General features: G+C 52.0%; 1 protein-coding gene across 4 annotated transcripts in view; it reads right to left on the minus strand.

The window, feature by feature from the left end:
- FAM3A (FAM3 metabolism regulating signaling molecule A) overlaps positions 1 to 25,049 on the minus strand; it is a 154,050-nt gene that overhangs the window by 100,818 nt on the left and 28,183 nt on the right. The gene's annotated exons all lie outside the window — the stretch shown is intronic.

The following is a 25,049-nucleotide window of genomic DNA, read 5'->3' on the forward strand; positions in this document are numbered from 1 at the left end:
CTACCCTGAATATGTGTGTTTAATATAGGTGTAAGGAAGAGTGTAAACTTCCAAGGAATTAAAAACGGAGTATACTCGCAAAGTTGTACTGAAATGCATAGTTCCTGGGGGAACGAAGAACATACTCTGATGTTAGTCAACATGATTCAATCAACTGGTAATACCAACAGTAAGTAAACATTTGCAAAATTACAAAAATATTTACCTCTTCGCGTATGCTGAGTATTTAGTCATATGTGACGTAAGCTTCTGCAGATTAGGGGGGTAATTGTTGGGGTCAGACAGCACAACGCTTTACCCGTTGCAATAAATTGCAGGTACGCATGAGGTTTCAACTCAAAATCACCAGCCATTCATCTGAGCCATGAGAATCAGATGGGAAAGTCAAACACAATAACGTACAAATGGTTTATTGACTTAAGCTGAGAGGACAGAGAATTATAAATATAGTTGTACTGATATTTTATTAAATTCCAATAATTTGCACCCAAGGTAATTGCCCAATGGGCAGATTTTTTTGCAGAGCCCCTGGACGAAAGCTGGTAAAAAATAACAGACTGTTTCAATGAGCTGGTTTAAGGTTCATTCTGTAGAAGGTCATCCTAGGGTGAAATCTGAAAATCTAAGAAGGCCAATTCATTCTTATAAATAGAGTGAGAACTTGAGGAATTGGCTGCTTCTGTTAATTCCCAAAACGTACGGCTTTGCGTGGTCAACTATCCGTTGGCGTCACAATGATCACTGCAATTGTGGCATTAGCCAAGTAACAAAAATGTATTGCATAGTGATCAGAAAGTCAAGTGTGCCAAAAGTGCAAACCAGTGAGAGTGTGACGGCCAATCACAGGCCAATGTTTCTCCCACGTCTGTGTGTTTCGTCGCGGTCACGTGATACAATCATGAGCTTGTATTCCAATCAACATGCCAACCTCATTGAGGTGCCCTTCAGGGGGACCATCCTTTACAACGCAACTTTTACCCCGCACTACCATTACAACGCAACCATTACAATGCAAGTCATTACAACGACTTGCGCTGGAGGGCGCTGTAGGATAGGGAATAGTTTAATTTTCTATCCAACACCTTCCCTACTATCCACGGGGACTGGAGTTGGAATTGAAAATTAAACTATTTCACTATCCAGCACCCCCAACGCAAGTCGTTGTAAAGACTTGCGTTGTAAAAACTGCGTTGTAATGGCATGCTTGGTAAAAGCATGCGTTGTGATGTCATACATCCGCCCTTCAGTAGAGTGCGTCAATGTTTGAAAACAGGCATTGGAAGTAGTGGTGGGTGCGGGGGGCTGTAGCACCCCCAAAACAACTATACTGGAGTTCAGAGAGCCAATGAGCAATAAAGGAGCCTTTCAATGTCTTTTCTTCTTCTCGCTTCTTTTGTGGATTCAAAAACAAAGAGAGGTCACATGTCAGGCTGTGTCTTCTTCCAAATTGATGCTTATTCTTTTAAGATGGAGGCTGGTGTTTACTTTTCTTGCTCTGACTGCTGAGCGAGAGTTTTTTGTTAAGTGAACAATGGGACAATCCTGCTGGGGTGCAAGCAGAGCAAAAGTAAAGACTTTTGGGCTGTCAAATGTTTGTAATAAAATGAAAATGTTCAGTACACATTCTTCAAAATATTTCAGCAACAAGGAAAGCACAAATGAAGCACTTTTTTGTAATTTTGAAGTTGGATGAAAACATTGAGTTTAATAGATTAAAATAAATCAAGGAGTTAATTGGTGATGCGCAAATGATAACTATTTGTGAAACCGGATATCCACGCGTGTTTGTGTGGTGTTAAATTCAGTGATTAAAACCGCAGGTCAGTACGAATGTAGTGTCCATTTCAATGGAGTCTCTGCTGTCTGTAAATGGCTGTGGCTACAACACCACTCTTAATAAATGTGCGGTGTGTGCTCCAAAGTGCATCACCAGCTTTACACCGCAGCCTCAGCACTTCTGCTGCTGAATCTGCATGGCTCGTGGTCTACATTTGTAGTGGGACGCTTTATTTTTCCACAATCCCTTTGACCTTACCGGTTTTCTCGTGTCTATAATCATATGTATGCAATGTTATGGACATTGAATCTGGAACGCTGCTATTTCCTTTAACATAATCAAGGTCTGCACTTCAACAGCACAACACGACCCATCTGCCCCCCACTAACATCCTTCCAACCCAACTCTGCCCTCCACAAACACAAAACTGCCCTAGATCTGCCCTTCACCAACACACCTCTAACCGACCCCTTCCCTCCACCAACACACCTCTAACCCCCTCTGCCCTCCATCAACACACCTCTAACCGACCCCTTCCCCCCACCAACACACCTCTAACCAACCCCTTCCCCCCACCAACACACCTCGAACCCACCTCTGCCCCCCAACACACCTCTAACCCATCTCTGCCCTCCTCAAACACAAAACTGCCCTAGATCTGCCCTTCACCAACACACCTCTAACCGACCCCTTCCCCCCACCAACACACCTCTAACCAACCCCTTCCCCCCACCAACACACCTCGAACCCACCTCTGCCCCCCAACACACCTCTAACCCCCCTATGCCCCCTACCTTTGTCCGCCACCAACCCACCTCTGCCCTCCACTAACCCGCCTGTGCCCTCCGACAACACACCTCAAACCCACCTCTGCCCCCCACCAACACACCTCTGACCCCCCTGAGCCCCCCAACACACCTCTAACCCCCCTCTGCCCCCCACCAACACACCTCTAACCCCCTCTGCCCCCACCAACACACCTCTAACCCACTCCTGCCCTCCTCCAACACACCTCTAACCCGCCTCTGCCCTCCCCCAACACACCTCTAACCCCCTCTGCCCCCACCAACACACCTCTAACCCACTCCTGCCCCCCACCAACACACCTCTAACCCCCTCTGCCCCCACCAACACACCTCTAACCCACTCCTGCCCTCCTCCAACACACCTCTAACCCCCTCTGCCCCCACCAACACACCTCTAACCCACTCCTGCCCCCCACCAACACACCTCTAACCCCCTCTGCCCCCACCAACACACCTCTAACCCACTCCTGCCCTCCTCCAACACACCTCTAACCCCCCTCTGCCCCCCACCAACACACCTCTAACCCCCTCTGCCCCCACCAACACACCTCTAACCCACTCCTGCCCTCCTCCAACACACCTCTAACCCCCCTCTGCCCTCCCCCAACACACCTCTAACCGACCCCTTCCCCCCACCAACACACCTCTAACCCGCCTCTACCCTCCGACAACACACCTCGAACCCACCTCTGCCCCCCAACACACCTCTAACCCACCTCTGCCCTCCACCAACACACCTCTAACCGACCCCTGCCCCCCACCAACACACCTCTAACCCCCCTATGCCCCCTACCTTTGTCCGCCACCAACCCACCTCTGCCCTCCACTAACCCGCCTGTGCCCTCCGACAACACACCTCAAACCCACCTCTGCCCCCCACCAACACACCTCTGACCCCCCTGAGCCCCCCAACACACCTCTAACCCCCCTCTGCCCCCCACCAACACACCTCTAACCCCCTCTGCCCCCACCAACACACCTCTAACCCACTCCTGCCCTCCTCCAACACACCTCTAACCCCCCTCTGCCCTCCCCCAACACACCTCTAACCCCCCTCTGCCCCCCACCAACACACCTCTAACCCCCTCTGCCCCCACCAACACACCTCTAACCCACTCCTGCCCTCCTCCAAAACACCTCTAACCCGCCTCTGCCCTCCACCAACACACCTCTAACCGACCCCTGCCCCCCACCAACACACCTCTAACCCCCCTATGCCCCCCACCAACACACCTCTAACCCCCCTATGCCCCCCACCAACACACCTCTAACCCCCCTACCAACACACCTCTAACCCACTCTGCCCCCCACCAACACACCTCTAACCCACTCTGCCCTCCTCCAACACACCTCTAACCCGCCTCTGCCCTCCACCAACACACCTCTGCCCCCCACCAACCCACCTCTAACCCACCCCTGCCCTCCACCAACACACCTCTAACCCGCCTCTACCCTCCACCAACACACCTCTAACCCACCCCGGCCCTCCACCAACACATCTCTAACCCTCCTCTACCCTCCACCAACACACCTCTAACCCACCCCTGCTCTCCTCCAACACACCTCTAACCCGCCTCTACCCTCCACCAACACACCCCTAACCCGCCTCTGCCCTCCACCAACATACCTCTACCCTCCACTGACACACCTCTAACCCACCCCATCTCTCCTCCAATACACCTCTAACCCACCTCTACCCTCCACCAACACACCTCTAACCTACCCCTGCTCTCCTCCAACACACCTCTAACCCACCTCTACCCTCCACCAACACAGCCCTAACCCACTCCTGCCCTCCACCAACACACCTCTAATCCACCTCTGCCCTCCACCAACACACCTCTAATCCACCTCTGCCCTCCACCAACACACCTCTAATCCACCTCTACCCTCCACCAACACACCTCTAACCCCCCTCTGCCGTCCACCAACCTACCTTTGTCCTCCACCAACCCCCCTCTGCCCTCCACTAACCCGCCTGTGCCCTCCGACAACACACCTCAAACCCACTTCTGCCCCCAACACACCTCTAACCCACCTCTGCCCTCCACCAACACACCTCTAACCCACCTCTGCCCTCCACCAACACACCTCTAACCGACCCCTGCCCTCCACCAACACACCTCTAACCGACCCCTGCGCCCCACCAACACACCTCTGACCCCCCTGTGCCCCCCACCAACACACCTCTAACCCCCCTCTGCCCCTCACCAACACACCTCTAACCCCCTCTGCCCCCCACCAACACACCCCTAACCCACCCCTGCCCTCCTCCAACACAACTCTAACCCGCCTCTGCCCTCCACCAACACACCTCTGCCCTCCACCAACCCACCTCTAACCCACCCCTGCCCTCCACCAACACACCTCTAACCCGCCTCTACCCTCCACCAACACACCAACACACCTCTAACCCACCCCTGCCCTCCACCAACACACCTCTAACCAGCCTCTACCCTCCACCAACACACCTCAAACCCACCCCTGCCTTCCACCAACACATCTCTAACCCGCCTCTACCCTCCAACACACCTCTAACCCACCCCTGCTCTCCTCCAACACACCTCTAACCCGCCTCTACCCTCCACCAACACACCCCTAACCCACCTCTGCCTTCCACCAACACACCTCTACCCTCCACTGACACACCTCTAACCCACCTCTGCCCTCCATCGACACACCTCTAACCCACCTCTGCCCTCCACCAACACACCTCTAACCCACCTCTGCCCTCCACCAACACACCTCTAACCCCCTTCTGCCCTCCACCAACACACCTCTAACCCACTCCTGCCCTCCACCAACACACCTCTAACCCACCTCTGCCCTCCACCAACACACCTCTAACCCACTCCTGCCCTCCACCAACACACCTCTAACCCCCCTCTGCCCTCCACCAACACATCTCTAACCCCCTCTACCCTCCACCAACACATCTCTAACCCCCCTCTGCCCCCCACCAACACACCTCTAACCCCCCTCTGCCCTCCACCAACACACCTCTAACCCACTCCTGCCCTCCACCAACACACCTCTAATCCACCTCTGCACTCCCCCAACACCCCTCTAACCGACCCCTGCCCTCCACCAACACAACTCTAACCGAACCCTGCCCCCCACCAACACACCTCTAACCCCCCTATGCCCCCCACCAACACACCTCTAACCCGCCTCTGCCCTCCACCAACACACCTGTAACCCCCCTCTGCCCTCCACCAACACACCTCTAACCCACTCCTGCCCTCCACCAACACACCTCTAATCCACCTCTGCCCTCCACCAACACAACTCTAACCGAACCCTGCCCCCCACCAACACAACTCTAACCGAACCCTGCCCCCCACCAACACACCTCTAACCCCCCTATGCCCCCCACCAACACACCTCTAACCCGCCTCTGCCCTCCACCAACACACCTCTAAACGACCCCTGCCCCCCACCAACACCTCTAACCCCCCTATGCCCCCCACCAACACACCTCTAACCCACTCCTGCCCTCCACCAACACACCTCTAACCCCCCTCTGCCCTCCCCCAACACCCCTCTAACCGACCCCTGCCCTCCACCAACACAACTCTAACCGAACCCTGCCCCCCACCAACACACCTCTAACCCCCTATGCCCCCCACCAACACACCTCTAACCCCCCTCTGCCCCCCACCAACACACCTCTAACCCGCCTCTGCCCTCCACCAACACATCTCTGCCCTCCACCAACCCACCTCTAACCCACCCCTGCCCTCCACCAACACACCTCTAACCCGCCTCTACCCTCCACCAACACACCTCTAACCCACCTCTAGCCTCCACCAACACACCTCTAACCCACCCCTGCCCTCCACCAACACACCTCTAACCGACCCCTGCCTCCCACCAACACACCTCTAACCCCTCTATGCCCCCACCAACACACCTCTAACCCCCCTCTGCCCTCCACCAACCTACCTTTGTCCCCCACCAACCCACCTCTGCCCTCCACTAACCCGCCTGTGCCCTCCGACAACACACCTCAAACCCACTTCTGCCCCCAACACACCTCTAACCCACCTCTGCCCTCCACCAACACACCTCTAACCGACCCCTGCCCTCCACCAACACACCTCTAACCGACCCCTGCGCCCCACCAACACACCTCTGACCCCCCTGTGCCCCCCACCAACACACCTCTAACCCCCCTCTGCCCCCCAACACACCTCTATCCCCCTCTGCCCCCCACCAACACACCTCTAACCCACCCCTGCCCTCCTCCAACACACCTCTAACCCGCCTCTGCCCTCCACCAACACACCTCTAACCGACCTGTGGAAAAGTAAATTTTGCCATGTTCTGTGTCCCTACGCGTCCTCCATCATATGTTATCTATGCATGATTAATATGCATATGTATTCCCTATGTTCGATTAATGACGCAATTACAGTTGTGTCCACCTCTAGTATGTCAGTTTCCAGTTCTCGTGAATACTACGAATATCAGGCCTATGTAAAGTCACGTTGCCACGTTTCTCAGTGTGCACGTTATACCATTGTAAAGTCCCCGTTTCTAGGCCTCAAAAGGGCCCGGACACCAGATTCAGCTCCTGTCTCCTGAAGTCTCGCTGAGGAGCGATACAGCCCCCGCCTGTATCCTTGACCCTTCACTTACTTCCTGCCTCGCAGTGCCCGGCTCAGCCTGGCTCTGCCTCTGAGTCTGCCAAGAGTATGTTATGATTCCAGTTATCAGTTCAGTCCTCCTTCTCTGCATTCCTAAGCTACTGAATCGCATCAATAGTTTCCGTCATTGTCTAGCCTTTACGTCTCCATGTAAGAGAAATACTGCATTTAATGGTCATTTAATATTCTTCATCACGCACTACATGTAGAGTAATGCATGCACCATTCTTAGAGTCTGTTAGCCTTTACCCCGATAACTTTTGGATTCTATCAACATGTTCTCTAAACATCAGATACTAGATACTGCTTAGGTACATGTCGCCCTGACTCTCCAGACTTCAGTCTCTGCTCCTAGCACAGAGTTCGAAGCCCCCAGCTTCTCCTAGTAACACGTCATTGCCAGTTTGCGCGCACCATTAGGTCAGAGGTCCCGGCTCCTTAGGTAGCCCCCTCCATGTTTCCGCCCCATTCATGACATATTCTGTTACGTTTGCATCATATGTCTATGTATACGCCTCTGTTACACCTACTTTCACCCTTATCTTTCGCGACTGCTACGCGTCACGCCTATTACTCCACCCACTGCTACGCCTATTGCAATGTAATGCTATGTGTTTGCGTTATGTATATATGCTCATGTACTGTTATTAAAAGGTTGTCCTGATCCTGGTCCTTGTCCCGATTCTGCCCCCGGCAGCGCTGCCATCCTATTCCTGTGCAGGTTGTCCTGTTCCTGTCCTTATGCTGTATTAAACCTGCAAAACTCCTACTACCTCGAATCTTGACTCTTATTTATTGAGCTATCTGTTATTCATTTATGCATTCAAAAAGAGAGGTATTATTTATTTATTTGCCACATAATGGCGCCCGAATAGGGACTTGCCCTTTCCCCACGCGTCGGTGAAGCCACGCCGACCCCCTGACCCTCTGCAGTCGTGACGGAACTCTTCTGCGCACCGGCAGATATTTCTGCTTCAAGTATCCCTCAGGCCCACGGAGGAGACGGAGGAGGCGGTCCAGCATCCAGACGAGACGGTGGAGGAACGCGGCGAGTCCCGACCAGAGCCCAAGCCGAGAGTCCAAGGTCCGAGGTATCCGGAGGCCCACCCGTAACAGAAGTCCGAAGTTCGTCCGTCCGGCGTCGAAGCAGTCCAGTCCAGTCCGAGGCCTTCCGTTCTTGCTGCCCGGTGAGTACCGTTGCTGGGGTAGTATCTAGACAGGGTCAATCTAATCGACTCTGGTCCGTGGGTTGGTGGTACACAGACCCACAAACGAAGTGTCCACTTCGGTGGATGCGGGTCCTGACGTGTCTCTGTATGAGACCGGTAAGTTTCGTACTGTTTCAGCAGTGCATCTAGTTTCTGTTCTAGTCAGTTCTGATTTCTCGAGAAAATTCATGTATTCTGTTTTCCGTATTCCAGGTAGTATTCTGTTCGAACTATTATTCTGAATGTTATTCATGTATTTTAATGTCGTGGTATGAGTGCGAAGTGATTATCGTGTTTATTGTGTATTGTGTTGTGTCCAGGTTATAGATCAGTCATGCCGCTCTTTTCAAAACTGCGTCAGTTAAAAACCAGAAAAGGTCTGCTAGAAGCAGCAGTTCCTGTCCCGCCTAGGGACAGTCCAGGTCATTTTATGTATCAGAAGCATGGCATAAGCGCCATATTGTATCTAGATTTATGGGTAGAGTATACCAAACAGTTAGAAGAAAAGTATAGATGGCCCGTATCGGGTACATGGGATGCCGAGTGCATCATGAGAGTAGAAGAAGCATTATGGAAAAAGAAAGCCAGACAGTCACAGAAAGATGCCATTGAGTTATGGCGCAAAGAATCTCATAAAAGAACCGAAAAAGAAATCAGAAAGTCAGAATTAAGTAGAGAATCCTTAGAACGAGCCCAAGAAAGGGAATTAATCGAGATAGGTGAACGAGTCAAAACCGAACAGTCAGACAGACAGAGGCATGCCCTTATTAAGGGTATGTATCCTCTTCTTGCCGAGGGCTTGCCAAAAGCAACCCCGGAGGCATCCAGTAATTTCCCGCCACCATTAGTTCCGACCAAGCTACGTCACAAACCGACCGCAGCTGATATTTTCATTTCGTCCTATTTGGACGACACAGTCCTAGAATATGCAAATCCTGTTCCTGCTCCGCCACTCCCTGTAAATCAGGCACTTCCCGCTCCTCCAGACACCGGAGTACCTGTTACGGTACCCCCGGTCCAGCCCGCCATACAAGTCCAGCCTACATTTCCATTTCCCACTCTGCCAGGACGAAGAGCATCAGTAGACGACTCTAGTTTAGGGGCCGCAGGGGGAGGTCCTCCTCAAACCCCGCCGCCACACAAGCGTTTAACGTTAGCCGAATTACATGCACAAGCGTCACAGCGTACGCCCAGGTATCAGTCTGTTGCAGAAATAAGAAAAGCCCTTAATGAATGTGGCTATGATCCAGTCCCAGGCGAGGATAGTATGGTTTTGTATTCATTACTTTTAAGAAAGGTGACCGAGTATCTAGTCACCCTACCAGATATGAAAGAAGATCTAGACAGAATATATCGTTTCATCCGTACCGGGAATGATCCAGAAAGTATTAGTGACGTCATGTGCCAAAGAAAAGTTGAAGTCCAGCTCATGATATTAAAGTTTCTGATTAATTGTTTAATACGAGAACAAGATTATCCGACCAAAGATCGAGCCGAAATGAAAATCCTGACAAGGTGGAGTGATAATATAGCCGAGGGTAAGCATAAGACTATCGGTAGTATAGAGAGTATGTACAAGAAAATCCGTAAAGAAATAATAAGGGTACACGAACAACGTAAAGAAGCACAAGTAAGCGAGAAAGAAAATAACTCTGATACTGAAGAGGTAGAGGACGAGAATCCCGACAGAATAGCGTATGTAGGAAAATCTAGATTTCCAGATCGCCATTTACGTCTAGAACACAAGCCAGTTTTTCACCATCCAGCACCAGAACAAGGTTCTCTGGAACAAGTATTCCAAGCTACCAATCACATTCTGAAATCACGAATCGGTTATAGCGAGTTAAGTACCATGCATGAACAAGAACTAGTCCGATCAGCAGTCCGATGGATTACTGATTCTACCACTTTTCCAGACGAAATAGTGGCACAAATGTTTCTGAAAATGCCCCCAGCCGAGCAACGACTGGCGGGTATGTATATGATCCAGCACCTCATTACACTGTATGAGGGTCAACATTCTGATCCAGGTCCGTTACACGATGTCCTGAACGAGTTACTCCAGTACAAATGGAAAGGTTTAGGTACTGATTTGATTAGTGTCATTCTAGAACAGCGCCACAAATACAGAACGTTTCTGAACCCGCATTTTGTTCATGTCTCACCCCCAGAAAGTAAACCCTTTTACATAGACAGACAGAATCCGTTACGAGAAGTACATCCAGTTAAGACAGACGGTGGTGAAATGCAACGAGTGTTTGTTTACACCCCGATCACAAAGATGGAACTCTTAGAGATGAAAAAGTTAATTCCCTGTCATGATAAAGATCCAGCAGGGTTCCACCGAGAATTAAAAGACATGCTCCGTATGGGAGAATACACGTATCCAGATATCATTAAAATGTTAAAGGTCCTGTTGCCCGCAGGGGTATATGAGAAACTCAAGGAAAAAGAATGGGAGGTGGGAGAGAAAAAGATCGATTGGGCAGTTCTAGAAGCTGAAGACAAGGCACGAGTACCAGGTACCGGTCTTGGAGATAAATGTAAAGAATTACCTGAACTGTTAATACAAGTTTTGCCCAGGTTATTGACAACTAGAAAAGAAGACTGGGATGCAATCTCAGCCTGTAAACAGAAACAAGACGAAGATATTAGTGATTATTATTCCAGATTTGAGAAATGTTTTACCATAAACAGTGGCCTCAAGACGAGTAGCGAGTCATACCCTCATCTTTTTGTTACTAAATTAGTCGAGAACTCAAGCCCACAAATTAAAAACCGAGTTTTGAAAGTCGAAAGTACCTGGCAAGCTAATACCCCGTCCCAAATGTTACAGATGCTTCAATATCACCAGAATAGAATCAGAGAAGAACAAGATCACGAGAGAAAACGTATGAAAGACACGAAAATGAAAGTACTAGTTGCACAATCTGTTCCTCAAGACAGTCAGAAGAGGGGACCAAATCAAGCCAGTCATCCTGCAGCTCCCGTTAAAGGGAACTGCAATTATTGTAAACAGCCAGGTCATTTTATAAACGAGTGTGCAGTTCTGAAACACAACATAGCTACCGGTAAGACTAAAGAAAGACCACGTCCGCCGAGACAAGAACAAGTTACACAGACTCCGCAGTCACAGAATGCACCACAGACAGTTACAGCACCGCAGCCTATCGCTGCAACACAGCATGTTACACAGCAGATGTACCAGTATGCGCAGTCTGAGTATCCAGAGTATCAGCCATATTCATGAAACAGCCTAGAGAGGGAGGTAGGCTTGCCTCTCATCGAGATACCTGTAGATCAAGAAGGTCCCTATGTTCATAGTCAAGTATTAGGGAAAGACAGAAAGTTTTTGATTGATACAGGGGCAAGTAGGACCACTATAAGTCACGCCGAAGTTCCAGGGGCTCCGCTCTCAGGCTCAAGAAATGTTTCCCTTGGATTTTCAGGAAAACCTATTGTAAATGAAATATCAAAGCCAGTTACTCTAGAAGTAGGTCCATTGTCCCGCACTACTGATCTGTTACTTACTAAGTCATGTCCAGAAAATCTATTAGGCATTAAAACACTGAAAGAATTAGGTGCAGTTATATGCTGTTCCCCAGAGGGAATACGATTGTTCCTACGTGACTTCAAGGGTCACTATGTATTACGAGATTTTGATCCGAGATTGTCTAATATTCCGCAGCATCTATGGGCGCAAGGTCCAACTGATGTTGGCTTTATGCAAATCACACCCCATCGTGTGACTCTCAAGCCAGGTGTAGTCCTGCCACGAATCAGACAGTACAGACTGCCACCTGAGGCTGTAGCAGCCTTATCCAAAATTATTGACGAGCTCATGGCTCAAGGAGTAGTTGTAGAAACTGACTCCAATGTATGCAATTCTCCGATCATTCCTGTTATGAAACGTACTGATCCGAATGCACCTCCAGTATATCGTTTAGTGATTGATCTCCGGGAACTTAATAAATGTATTATTCCCCAGTATCCAGTTGTCCCAGATATCTCTTCCCTGTTGACAGCCATTGATTCCGAAGCCTCATTTTTCACAGTCATAGACCTCAAGAACGCATTTTTTAGTGTTCCCATTCATCCAGACAGCCAGTTTCTTTTCGGATTTTGTTTAAATGGAAGGAGCTATATGTTCACACGCGCTCCTCAAGGTTTCACAGAAAGTCCTAGTATTTACAGTCAAGCACTAAAGAGACAACTAGACAACATTCACATGCCAACTGACACTGCCCTGCTCCAGTATGTCGATGATCTACTGATCACAGCCCGTTCTGAACGTGCTTGCGAGCGAGCATCACTTACAGTCTTGTATTTCCTTGCCGAGATGGGACACAAGGTGTCCCCTTCTAAGCTTCAATTCTGTGTCCAGCAAGTGGTCTACTTAGGACACTTACTGTCCAAGAGGGGTAGGCAGTTGACACCAGACCGTATCCAGTTAATAGCGAGTCTTCCTCAGCCCAAGACCCAGAAGGAGGTACGTGCTTTTATCGGCCTTACTTCTTATTGTAGACAATGGATTCCTCAGTATGCATTTCTAGCCAAGCCACTGATACAGTTAACGACACAGGAGGCAGCCGTATCGACTGTCCTCCCTTGGACATCTGAACATACACTTAGTTTCAATGAGTTAAAGAAAGCCCTATGTCAAGCTCCAGTTCTAGCTACACCGAACTACAGTAAGCCTTTTACACTTTTCGTCACTGAACGCGAAGGTACAGCATTATCTGTCCTCACACAAGATCAAGCAGGACAGTACAAGCCCTGTGCTTATTTTTCGAGCACATTAGATCCTGTAGCCCAGGCTCTGCCTGCGTGCCTTAAGTCAGTTGCAGCCACAGCACTAGCTATCAGACAAAGTGATTCCATAGTGTTAGGACACTCCCTGACAGTACAAGTTCCACACTCCGTGGAAGTTCTTTTAAACCGAACACAAACTCAGCACTTGACAATTGCACGTTTAACAGGTTATGAATTGACACTGTTCCAGCCACACATAGAAATCAGACGCTGCAACGTTTTAAATCCTGCTACACTGTTACCATCAGTTACTTCGAATTCTGCCACACACGACTGTGTGGAAGTAGTTAACATCATGACAAAGCCAAGACAATATCTGACAGATATTCCATTACCAGATCCAGACCTGACACTTTATGTGGATGGTTCATGTATGAGAACAAGTACAGGAGAACTAGTCGCCGCGTATGCAGTGACTACTGACACTGAAGTTATTGAAACACACCGCATTGACACCCTGTCTGCTCAAGCAGCAGAGCTAGTTGCTCTGACTCAAGCCTGTATACACGCCAAGAACCTGAAAGTTAATGTTTACACAGATTCACGTTACGCATTTGGAGTTGTACACGACTTCGGAGTGCTCTGGCAAGAGAGAGGTTTCATGACTTCTCATGGAACCAAGATTCAGCATGGTCTCCTTATTCAAGCTCTGTTAGATGCAATACATTTACCGACATCCATTGCTATCATGAAGTGCAAAGCACATACGAAAGTTACTGACACTATTTCCCAAGGTAATGATCTAGCAGATCGCACAGCCAAGCTTACAGCACAGACTCCAGACATTCCAGTTAATCCGACACAGACACACACTCCAGATCCGACTACATGTATGACAGTTAAGGACCCTACTCAAGATGTCATAGATATCCAGTTACATGCTACTCCCGATGAAATCAAGAAATGGTCCGAACAAGGAGGGGTCCAGACAGATCAGGGATGGGTGACAAAGGGTAGAGCCACATGGTTTCTCCCCGACTCTATGGTTCAAGTCATTATTAATACCGCACATAGTCCAGCACATTTAGGAGAAAAAGCCATGTTAGATAGTATCCAGAATATTTGGTTCAACAAGCATTTACGAGCTGCAGCCAAGCAGAAAGTCCGTACCTGTATGATATGTTGCCAGTTTAATCCAGGTAAAAGTGTCCCGGTGGAACAAGGTGGATTCCAGCCCCCTGACCACCCTTTTGAAGTCCTCCAGATGGATTACATTCAGATGGAGCGATGTCGAGGTTTCAAGTATGTCCTTGTAGTTGTATGCGCTTTGTCCAGGTGGACAGAAGCATATCCAGTTCCAGACTACACAGCCGCGACTACTGCCAAGCAGTTGGTTCGTGAGTTCTTCCCCCGTTACGGACTCCCTAGAGTCGTATATTCTGACAACGGCCAGCCATTCTCATCTGAACTCATGAAGCATGTGTCCCTTTTATTAGGGTACCAGTGGAAGTTCCATTGTGTACGCCATCCTGAAGCAGCCGGTCTCGTAGAGAGACATAATCAGACCCTGAAAATCCGAATTGCAAAAGTTTGTCAAGAGAAAGGTGTAGACTGGCTAGTAGCTCTGCCAGTTGCTCTGTTCTATATGCGCATGGTCGCAGATTCCAGATCAGGTCTGTCCCCGTATGAGGTCGTATTCGGCCGCCCCCCTAACATGTGGGGTACACCTAGACCCCGAAGTATTACCGATGTTTCAAGTAATATGCTGACAGATTACCTAGCTTCCTTGATGTCTGCCCTCAACTCTTGTCGTTCACAGGTTGCTGCCGCATTTCCAGACAATACCGAGGTGGCACCGCATGAAATCGTTCCCGGATCCATGGTCCTAGTGCGAAATTTCGACCGTTCAAGTCCGCTGGAGCCTCGCTGGAAGGAGCCCCGACAGGTCCTCCTGGCCACCCGTAAAGTTGGAGGGACGCAAAGGCTGGGTGCATCTTTCGCATATTAAAAAATTTAATGGACTGGCACCTGTCTCAAAGAACATTTCCCAGGATTCTAAAGACTGCCAAAGTACTATTCTCAAGGACTGTCCCGCAAAAGACAATGATACTGCACCCTCCCTGTTAGAGAAAACTCCGCAACAGGAGTATAAACTCAAGTTAAGGTCTAGTAAAATAAGTCAGCCAGTTTGATTGTCTAAGTCCTCCCCTAGGTGAAACGGTTAGACCGGTTTCTGACATGTATAAAATAGACCCCCATAGTGAGAGAGTTAGTCAAAACTCAATCCGATGTATCGTTTTTCTATGTTTCATATTATTTCTCAGTATTATGATTTCCTGCACCAGTTATGCATTTTATCTGTATTTTCCAGTTTCTCATGTAAATAAGTCTGCCAATGCTACAGTAGAGCACACGTTTAGTGATCTGCCTCCTCATGAACTCTCCTACCGCCTCGCTATGCGTAATAATTCTTTCATCCGCATGTTACATTATTCACACCAGACCAGCAATGCCACTAATTGTTGGGTGTGTGGTCGACTCCCCCCTTTCCAGACACCGAAGGGAGTTCTGCCACTCTTTCCTTATCCATTTTCACATAATGGTTCGTGTGGAGCATGGTCCACGTTAACGTCATCCTCAACAGATATGTTCTTTCTTAACAGTACATGTTTCCCAGACAAGCAAGGTCTTCCCCACAGAACAGGGTTAGATCTAGAAAACGAAGTTTACAACTTAGGTAATTATTCTTCGAATTTTATGGTCCTGAATGTTCAGTCTGATTCCACTCCAGACTTACCTGCTATTTCAGTACTACCAGTCAAAGGCGAATTATGTGTCCGAAATAATGGTTCCGTACATGTAGGACATAGCGATTGTACTACTATTGTCAAATATAGTGACAGTGGGAAATCTATTTTCAAAGCTTCACGTCATTCTTATTTTATTTGTGGTCAGACCGCATATGTTCGTCTGCCCCTCGATTGGGAGGGAACCTGTTACATTGCCTTCCTACTGCCACCTGTTTTCCTAGCCCCATCTGATTATCATAGAAACACACATCTAGTACACATTAGACATAGAAGGGAGTCCCCCATTGTCGACTATACTGAAACTGCTCTAGAACAATATACAGATTTCAATAGAGGTTTCTTCTTCTTTATAGGCCCTATCCAGAATAGTAAGCTAATTCGTAGGTTAACCAGAACCCTTGAAGCTGTAGTAAATGAGACTGCCTCTGCCCTAGGTAACTTAACCGAAGAGCAATCTGCTATGAGATTTGTCGTTTTACAGAATCGTCTCGTCCTTGACGTCATACTGGCCGATAGGGGCGGGGCCTGTAGAGTCATCGGATCTAGTTGCTGCATTTTCATTCCTAATAACGCGCCGTCTGTTTATTCAGCTATAACCAGACTCCATAAAATTGCCCATCTGTTACACCAAGATCCAGGCACCTGGACATGGTCCGGTTGGTTCTGGAATATAATTTCCGCTTGGGGATGGAAAGTCTTGTCCTTTCTAGGTATTGCAGTAGCGATCATATTCAGCTGCTGCCTCTGTATACAATGTGGCCCTGCGATTTGCGGCATTTGTGCTACCTCTTGTATTCCTAGTCCCAAGCCCCGTTCTAAAACCCGTTCCCAGAAAATTCGAGACGAGCAAATGATACTGTATGAAATGATAGATGGTATCATGAATATTGATGTTTCCTGATGGAAACGTAGTGACAAGGAGGGAATGTGGAAAAGTAAATTTTGCCATGTTCTGTGTCCCTACGCGTCCTCCATCATATGTTATCTATGCATGATTAATATGCATATGTATTCCCTATGTTCGATTAATGACGCAATTACAGTTGTGTCCACCTCTAGTATGTCAGTTTCCAGTTCTCGTGAATACTACGAATATCAGGCCTATGTAAAGTCACGTTGCCACGTTTCTCAGTGTGCACGTTATACCATTGTAAAGTCCCCGTTTCTAGGCCTCAAAAGGGCCCGGACACCAGATTCAGCTCCTGTCTCCTGAAGTCTCGCTGAGGAGCGATACAGCCCCCACCTGTATCCTTGACCCTTCACTTACTTCCTGCCTCGCAGTGCCCGGCTCAGCCTGGCTCTGCCTCTGAGTCTGCCAAGAGTATGTTATGATTCCAGTTATCAGTTCAGTCCTCCTTCTCTGCATTCCTAAGCTACTGAATCGCATCAATAGTTTCCGTCATTGTCTAGCCTTTACGTCTCCATGTAAGAGAAATACTGCATTTAATGGTCATTTAATATTCTTCATCACGCACTACATGTAGAGTAATGCATGCACCATTCTTAGAGTCTGTTAGCCTTTACCCCGATAACTTTTGGATTCTATCAACATGTTCTCTAAACATCAGATACTAGATACTGCTTAGGTACATGTCGCCCTGACTCTCCAGACTTCAGTCTCTGCTCCTAGCACAGAGTTCGAAGCCCCCAGCTTCTCCTAGTAACACGTCATTGCCAGTTTGCGCGCACCATTAGGTCAGAGGTCCCGGCTCCTTAGGTAGCCCCCTCCATGTTTCCGCCCCATTCATGACATATTCTGTTACGTTTGCATCATATGTCTATGTATACGCCTCTGTTACACCTACTTTCACCCTTATCTTTCGCGACTGCTACGCGTCACGCCTATTACTCCACCCACTGCTACGCCTATTGCAATGTAATGCTATGTGTTTGCGTTATGTATATATGCTCATGTACTGTTATTAAAAGGTTGTCCTGATCCTGGTCCTTGTCCCGATTCTGCCCCCGGCAGCGCTGCCATCCTATTCCTGTGCAGGTTGTCCTGTTCCTGTCCTTATGCTGTATTAAACCTGCAAAACTCCTACTACCTCGAATCTTGACTCTTATTTATTGAGCTATCTGTTATTCATTTATGCATTCAAAAAGAGAGGTATTATTTATTTATTTACCACAGACCCCTGCCCCCCACCAACACACCTCTAACCCCCCTATGCCCCCCACCAACACACCTCTAACCCCCTATGCCCCCCACCAACACACCTATAACCCCCCTCTGCCCCCCACCAACACAACTCTAACCCACTCTGCCCACAACCAACACACCTCTAACCCACCCCTGCCCTCCTCCAACACACCTCTAACCCCCCTCTGCCCTCCACCAACCTACCTTTGTCCCCCACCAACCCACCTCTGCCCTCCACTAACCCGCCTGTGCCCTCCGACAACACACCTCAAACCCACTTCTGCCCCCAACACACCTCTGACCCCCCTGTGCCCCCCACCAACACACCTCTAACCCCCCTCTGCCCCCCACCAACACACCTCTAACCCCCTCTGCCCCCCACCAATACACCTCTAACCCACCCCTGCCCTCCTCCAACACACCTCTAACCCGCCTCTGCCCTCCTCCAACACACCTCTAACCGACCCCTGCCCCCCACCAACACCTCTAACCCCCCTATGCCCCCCACCAACACACCTCTAACCCCCTATGCCCCCCACCGACACACCTATAACCCCCCTCTGCCCCCCACCAACACACCTCTAACCCACTCTGCCCACAACCAACACACCTCTGCCCTCCACCAACCCACCTCTAACCCACCCCTGCCCTCCACCAACATACCTCTAACACGCCTCTACCCTCCACCAACACACCTCTAACCCACCCCTGCCCTCCACCAACACACCTCTAACCCGCCTCTACCCTCCACCAACACACCTCTAACCCGCCTCTACCCTCCACCAACACACCTCAAACCCACCCCTGCCCTCCACCAACACATCTCTAACCCGCCTCTACCCTCCACCAACACACCTCTAACCCACCCCTGCTCTCCTCCAACACACCTCTAACCCGCCTCTACCCTCCACCAACACACCCCTAACCCGCCTCTGCCCTCCACCAACACACCTCTACCCTCCACTGACACACTTCTTACCCACCCCTGCTCTCCTCCAACACACCTCTAACCCACCTCTACCCTCTACCAACACACCCCTAACGCACTCCTGCCCTCCACCAACACACCTCTAATCCACCTCTGCCCTCCACCAACACACCTCTAACCCACCTGTGCCCTCCACCAACACACCTCTAACCCCCCTCTGCCCTCCACCAACCTACCTTTGTCCTCCACCAACCCCCCTCTGCCCTCCACTAACCCACCTGTGCCCTCCGACAACACACCTCAAACCCACCTCTGCCCCCCAACACACCTCTAACCCACCTCTGCCCTCCACCAACACACCTCTAACCGACCCCTGCCCCCCACCAACACACCTCTGACCTCCCTATGCCACCCACCAACACACCTCTAACCCCCCTCTGCCCCCCACCAACACACCTCTAACCCCCTCTGCCCCCCACCAACACACCTCTAACCCACCCCTGCCCTCCTCCAACACACCTCTAACCCACCCCTGCCCTCCTCCAACACACCTCTAACCCGCCTCAGCCCTCCACCAACACACCTCTGCCCACCACCAACCCACCTCTAACCCACCCCTGCCCTCCACCAACACACCTCTAACCCGCCTCTACCCTCCACCAACACACCTCTAACCCACCTCTACCCTCCACCAACACACCTCTAACCCACCCCTGCCCTCAACCAACACACCTCTAACCCGCCTCTACCCTACACCAACACACCTCAAACCCACCCCTGCCCTCCACCAACACACCTCTAACCCGCCTCTACCCTCCACCAACATACCCCTAACCCGCCTCTGCCCTCCACCAACACACCTCTACCCTCCACTGACACACCTCTAACCCACCTCTGCCCTCCATCGACACACCTCTAACCCACCTCTGCCCTCCACCAACACACCTCTAACCCACCTCTGCCCTCCACCAACACACCTCTACCCTCCACTGACACACCTCTAACGCACCTCTGCCCTCCACCAACACACCTTTAACCCACCTCTGCCCCACCTCTGCCCTCCACCAACACACCACTACCCACCTCTGCCCTCCACCAACACACCTCTAACCCCCCTCTGCCCCCCACAAACACACCTCTATCCCCCCTCTGCCCTCCCCAACACACCTCTAACCCCCCTCTCCCCTCCACCAACACACCTCTAACAACCCTCTGCCCTCCACCAACACACATCTAACCCACCTCTGCCCTCCACCAACACACCTCTAACCCACCTCTGCCCTCCATCAACACACCTCTGCCCTCCATCAACACACCTCTAACCCCCTCTGCCCTGAACCAACACACCTCTAACCTCCTCTGGCCTCCTCAAACACACCTCTAACCCCCCTCTGCCCTCCACCAACACACCTCTAACCCCCTCTGCCCTCCACCAACACATCTCTAACCCCCCTCTGCCCCCCACCAACACACCTCTAACCCCCCTCTGCCCTCCACCAACACACCTCTAACCCCCCTCTGCCCTACACCAACACACCTCTAACCCCCCTCTGCCCTCCACCAACACACCTCTAACCCCCTCTGCCCCCCACCAACACACCTCTAACCCCTCTCTGCCCTCCACCAACACACCTCTAACCCCTCTCTGCCCTCCACCAACACACCTCTAACCCCCCTCTGCCCTCCACCAACACACCTCTAACCCCCCTCTGCCCTCCACCAACACACCTCTAACCCCATCTGCCCCCCACCAACACACCTCTAACCCCTCTCTGCCCTCCACCAACACACCTCTAACCCTCCTCTACCCTCCACCAACACACCTCTAACCCCCTCTGCCCCCCACCAACACACCTCTAACCCCCCTCTGCCCTTCCCAAACACACCTCTAACCCCCCTCTGCCCTCCCCAACACACCTCTAACCCACCTCTGCCCTCCATCAACACACCTCTAACCCACCTCTGCCCTCCACCGACACACCTCTAACCCACCTCTGCCCTCCATCAACACACCTCTAACCCACCACTGCCCTCCACCAACACTCCTCTAACCCACCTCTGCCCTCCACCAACACACCTCTAACCCCCCCTGCCCTCCAACACACCTCTAACCCACCTATGCCCTCCACCAACACACCTCTAACCCACCTCTGCCCTCCTCAAACACACCTCTAACCCACCTCTGCCCTCCACCAACACACCTCTAACCCACCTCTGCCCTCCACCAACACATCTCTAACCCCCTCTGCCCTCCTCAAACACACCTCTAACCCACCCCTGCCCTCCACCAACACACCTCTAACCCCCCTCTGCCCTCCACCAACACACCTCTAACCCACCTCTGCCCTCCATCAACACACCTCTAACCCACCCCTGCCCTCCACCAACACACCTCTTACCCACCTCTGCCCTCCACCAACACACCTCTAACCCCCCCTGCCCTCCAACACACCTCTAACCCACATCTGCCCTCCACCAACACACCTCTAACCCACCTCTGCCCTCCATCAACACACCTCTGCCCTCCATCAACACACCTCTAACCCCCTCTGCCCTGAACCAACACACCTCTAACCCCCTCTGCCCTCCTCAAACACACCTCTAACCCACCCCTGCCCTCCACCAACACACCTCTAACCCACCTCTGCCCTCCACCAACACACCTCTAACCTCCCCTGCCCTCCACCAACACACCTCTAACCCACCTCTGCCCTCCACCAACACACCTCTAACCTCCTCTGGCCTCCTCAAACACACCTCTAACCCACCCCTGCCCTCCACCAACACACCTTTAACCCCCCTCTGCCCTCCATCAACACACCTCTAACCCCCCTCTGCCCTCCATCAACACACCTCTAACCCCCCTCTGCCCTCCATCAACACACCTCTAACCCCCCTCTGCCCTCCATCAACACACCTCTAACCCCCCTCTGCCCTCGACCAACACACCTCTAACCCCCCTCTGCCCTCCACCAACACACCTCTAACCCCCCTCTGCCCTCCACCAACACATCTCTAACCCCCTCTACCCTCCACCAACACATCTCTAACCCCCCTCTGCCCCCCACCAACACACCTATAACCCCCCTCTGCCCTCCACCAACACACCTCTAACCCCCCTCTGCCCTACACCAACACACCTCTAAACCCCCTCTGCCCTCCACCAACACACCTCTAACCCCCTCTGCCCCCCACCAACACACCTCTAACCCCTCTCTGCCCTCCACCAACACACCTCTAACCCTCCTCTACCCTCCACCAACACACCTCTAACCCCCTCTGCCCCCACCAACACACCTCTAACCCCCCTCTGCCCTTCCCCAACACACCTCTAACCCCCCTCTGCCCTCCCCAACACACCTCTAACCCACCTCTGCCCTCCATCAACACACCTCTAACCCACCTCTGCCCTCCACCAACACACCTCTAACCCACCTCTGCCCTCCATCAACACACCTCTAACCCACCCCTGCCAACACACCTCTAACCCACCTCTGCCCTCCTCAAACACACCTCTAACCCCCCTCTGCCCCCCACCAACACACCTCTAACCTCCCCTCTGCCCTCCACCAACACACCTCTAACCCCCCTCTGTCCTCCACCAACACACCTCTAACCCCCCTCTGCCCTCCACCAACACACCTCTAACCCCCCTCTGCCCCCCACCAACACACCTCTAACCTCCCCTGCCCTCGACCAACACCTCTAACCCCCTCTGCCCCCCACCAACACACCTCTAACCCCCCTCTGCCCTCCACTAACCCGCCTGTGCCCTCCGACAACACACCTCAAACCCACTTCTGCCCCCAACACACCTCTAACCCACCTCTGCCCTCCACCAACACACCTCTAACCCACCTCTGCCCTCCACCAACACACCTCTAACCGACCCCTGCCCTCCACCAACACACCTCTAACCCCCTCTGCCCTCCACCAACACACCTCTAACCGACCCCTGCCCCCCACCAACACACCTCTAACCCCCCTATGCCCCCTACCTTTGTCCGCCACCAACCCACCTCTGCCCTCCACTAACCCGCCTGTGCCCTCCGACAACACACCTCAAACCCACCTCTGCCCCCCACCAACACACCTCTGACCCCCCTGAGCCCCCCAACACACCTCTAACCCCCCTCTGCCCCCCACCAACACACCTCTAACCCCCTCTGCCCCCACCAACACACCTCTAACCCACTCCTGCCCTCCTCCAACACACCTCTAACCCGCCTCTGCCCTCCACCAACACACCTCTAACCGACCCCTGCCCCCCACCAACACACCTCTAACCCCCCTATGCCCCCCACCAACACACCTCTAACCCCCCTATGCCCCCCACCAACACACCTCTAACCCCCCTACCAACACACCTCTAACCCACTCTGCCCCCCACCAACACACCTCTAACCCACTCTGCCCTCCTCCAACACACCTCTAACCCGCCTCTGCCCTCCACCAACACACCTCTGCCCCCCACCAACCCACCTCTAACCCACCCCTGCCCTCCACCAACACACCTCTAACCCGCCTCTACCCTCCACCAACACACCTCTAACCCACCCCGGCCCTCCACCAACACATCTCTAACCCTCCTCTACCCTCCACCAACACACCTCTAACCCACCCCTGCTCTCCTCCAACACACCTCTAACCCGCCTCTACCCTCCACCAACACACCCCTAACCCGCCTCTGCCCTCCACCAACATACCTCTACCCTCCACTGACACACCTCTAACCCACCCCATCTCTCCTCCAATACACCTCTAACCCACCTCTACCCTCCACCAACACACCTCTAACCTACCCCTGCTCTCCTCCAACACACCTCTAACCCACCTCTACCCTCCACCAACACAGCCCTAACCCACTCCTGCCCTCCACCAACACACCTCTAATCCACCTCTGCCCTCCACCAACACACCTCTAATCCACCTCTACCCTCCACCAACACACCTCTAACCCCCCTCTGCCCTCCACCAACCTACCTTTGTCCTCCACCAACCCCCCTCTGCCCTCCACTAACCCGCCTGTGCCCTCCGACAACACACCTCAAACCCACTTCTGCCCCCAACACACCTCTAACCCACCTCTGCCCTCCACCAACACACCTCTAACCCACCTCTGCCCTCCACCAACACACCTCTAACCGACCCCTGCCCTCCACCAACACACCTCTAACCCCCCTACCAACACACCTCTAACCCACTCTGCCCCCCACCAACACACCTCTAACCCACTCTGCCCTCCTCCAACACACCTCTAACCCGCCTCTGCCCTCCACCAACACACCTCTGCCCCCCACCAACCCACCTCTAACCCACCCCTGCCCTCCACCAACACACCTCTAACCCGCCTCTACCCTCCACCAACACACCTCTAACCCACCCCGGCCCTCCACCAACACATCTCTAACCCTCCTCTACCCTCCACCAACACACCTCTAACCCACCCCTGCTCTCCTCCAACACACCTCTAACCCGCCTCTACCCTCCACCAACACACCCCTAACCCGCCTCTGCCCTCCACCAACATACCTCTACCCTCCACTGACACACCTCTAACCCACCCCATCTCTCCTCCAATACACCTCTAACCCACCTCTACCCTCCACCAACACACCTCTAACCTACCCCTGCTCTCCTCCAACACACCTCTAATCCACCTCTGCCCTCCACCAACACACCTCTAATCCACCTCTGCCCTCCACCAACACACCTCTAATCCACCTCTACCCTCCACCAACACACCTCTAACCCCCCTCTGCCCTCCACCAACCTACCTTTGTCCTCCACCAACCCCCCTCTGCCCTCCACTAACCCGCCTGTGCCCTCCGACAACACACCTCAAACCCACTTCTGCCCCCAACACACCTCTAACCCACCTCTGCCCTCCACCAACACACCTCTAACCCACCTCTGCCCTCCACCAACACACCTCTAACCGACCCCTGCCCTCCACCAACACACCTCTAACCGACC

Source organism: Lissotriton helveticus, chromosome 10 (assembly GCF_964261635.1).
Source record: "Lissotriton helveticus chromosome 10, aLisHel1.1, whole genome shotgun sequence".
Classification (NCBI taxonomy): Eukaryota; Metazoa; Chordata; class Amphibia; order Caudata; family Salamandridae; genus Lissotriton; species Lissotriton helveticus.